Source organism: Curcuma longa, unplaced genomic scaffold (genome assembly GCF_044706935.1).
Source record: "Curcuma longa cultivar G26 ecotype Majalengka, Jawa Barat unplaced genomic scaffold, ITB_CL_G26_1.1 contig_15360, whole genome shotgun sequence".
Taxonomy (NCBI): Eukaryota; Viridiplantae; Streptophyta; class Magnoliopsida; order Zingiberales; family Zingiberaceae; genus Curcuma; species Curcuma longa.
The window spans coordinates 1-2,563 of NW_027430055.1; the positions used below are offsets into that span (position 1 = coordinate 1).

Sequence of the window (2,563 nt, forward strand, 5' to 3'; positions counted from 1 at the left end):
ACGGTCAAAGTCAACAGTTTGACTTTTGTCTACTTTTTGTAGAATCTTAGGTTGGGTGATTTCTGGCCAACCGGAGTTGCGTTAGGCTCACCCGACTCCGGCCTTTTGCCCCTCGAGCATGCTTCCTCTCTGTTCTCGTCCCTCGGACTTCGTGCATGTCCTTCTCGCTCCACCGGCGACCTTCGTAGCTTTCGTTGCCCCTCGGATCGCACGAGCCCTGATCCACTTTCCCGTGCAACCATTCTCGTCTGCTACGTCTTATGCTCGACTTCCTCCGTACCTAAGTTCCTGCACACTTAGCAGAGGGATTAGAACAACACAGACCCAAACTAACCTGGTTGATCACATCAAAACTAATCGGGGTACCAACAGAAGGTGGGGCTAACTCGATGAGTTCTGCTCAGAGAACCCAATCCCAATATCCTCCCTCCCTTCGATCCTCCAGTCACCTCTAACCAAATATTCATGTCATTTCCTACGGAGGGCTCAGATCCATCAGTAGTACTAGCACTTGAACTTCTCTGTGCTAGCTCGAGCTCATCATATTTTTTCTGTATTGAAATATAAATAAATTTAATAAGTTAAAGAAGATACATAACTTTTAAAATTCATTTAAGTTAAATATTAAAATTTAAACCTTTAGTGTTCTAGTTCTGTCCCCGCTCCAAGTCTTACCTTTTTTCTGGAAAGTATGGGTAAATGTCTCCATAAATACTGGCTCCTTTCCCATCTCCTGAGTCTAAAAAAGCATTGTTAGAAATAGAGAAATAAGGTAAATTTAATTAATAACATAGTGTGTAAAAATTTTACTAATCTGTGCGCGTGTTCCTCTACGTTGTTGGAGCCTCCCGCATATGTAGCAGATGATTCACCAGAATTAACTTTTTGGTTTGCCTTATTTTGTTCACTTTTTTTTTTGCTTTCCTCGGTTTGCCAAACAGCGAGGATCTTTGTCCAATTTTCATTAGTGATGCACGGTGATTTTTTGTTTCTGGTCTTGGCATGATTGAGTGTATGCCGAATATGATCCCCACATTTTTTTTAAAAAATTCTCTTGATTTCCAATTCATGTGATGGATCCCAAGTAAATGCTCGCTGAAATAAAAAAAATCATAAATACTTAGATATATTCAATTTTATTTGATATAACAATTAAATTAAGAAAACATATACCTTGAATTCACTCCACCATAAATCCTTTGTGGAGTTTGGAGTGCTGGTATAAGTGAATGAAGCTCCTCCCCAATGATTATTGACAATTCTATTAACTTTGCGAATAATTGATACTGAATTTTGGAAACTATAAAAAATTTCAAACAAACATTATTAGTAAAAAAAAATTATAATCTAAAAATAACAAAATTGATATATACTTATGAATCGCCCTCAGGAACTACAACCTTGCGAGGTTGGTCTGTAGTGGACTATACCGGAGAAGGGTTTGGAGACTGTAACGGCGACGGCTGTGGTGGCGAAGGTGTATGGGAAGGTCCTGCAGCAATGGGCGGTGAAGGTGCAGCAATGGGCGGTGAAGGTGCAGCTGTAACGCTCGAAAAATCTCAAAAATAATTTTAGAAATATTCTATGATTTTTCTAGAATTTTAGAATATTTTTCTGGAATTTTTAGAGTAGCGGAATTAGCAAAAGTAAATCGGAATAAAAAAAGAGTAGGCAAGATTCGAACCCATGACCTATTGAAATCTGCACCCCTTAAAACAGTTCCGATAACCAAGGGGCCCAAGAAGAGTTTGTTAAAAGAAATAGAACGGAATTATATTTATAAACGGGTCGGGTTTAGAGACCACTTAATATAAATAGGGGTTTAAGCGAGGGTTTTGATTATTTTTCGGAAACTCCTCCTCCCCCACCTCGAAAACGGCGCCGCCCTCCTCCTTTTGGGCGGAAATCCTTCTTTTGGGTGGTAGCTGGCCAAGGAGAGAGAAGATCCAAGGGGTTCTTGTAGATCCGGACTCACCCAAGCGAGAAGAACGCATAGACGTAGGAAGATCGCCGAGAAGGTCTTCGTTTTCAGAATTCTAACGAAAGAATTGTAAGAAACTTAGCGCAGAAAGTAAGTACATCTCTCACCTGCAGTATGAGTTGCTCCGTTGTTTTCTTTATTCTGTCCATAGTATGTAGAGCATGCATAAAGTATTATTTCCATGACATCATTTTATGTTAAAGCATGTGTAAATTGTTTCTTTCCAAATTGCATGATATAAGAAGTATAAGAAAAGTATTTTACTTTAGACAGGCGGGTATCGGGCGCAAGGCCCACGGGCACAAGGCCCATAAGAAAAGGAATTCTGGGCACAAGGCTCACAAAGAATTCTGGGCACAAGGCCCATAAGAAAAGGAATTCTGGGCACAAGGCCCACAAAGAATTCTGGGCACAAGGCCCACAAGAAATTTAAGTGATACCTCGCTGGGCCCAAAGAAGGATGTTTATTTATTTTCACTTATATATAATATAAGTTTTTCGAAGTTTCTATGGTTTTTGTGAGTTAGATGATGTACTTACTAAGCGTTGCTTATAGTTAAGAAAGAGGGGGGGCGTTACAGC

At 39.9% G+C, this 2,563-nt stretch overlaps 1 pseudogene; it reads right to left on the reverse strand.

Annotated features, from left to right (window-relative positions):
* Window positions 1-637: 637 nt before the first annotated feature.
* LOC141816243 (uncharacterized) lies at window positions 638-1,994 on the reverse strand (annotated as a pseudogene).
* Window positions 1,995-2,563: the final 569 nt, after the last annotated feature.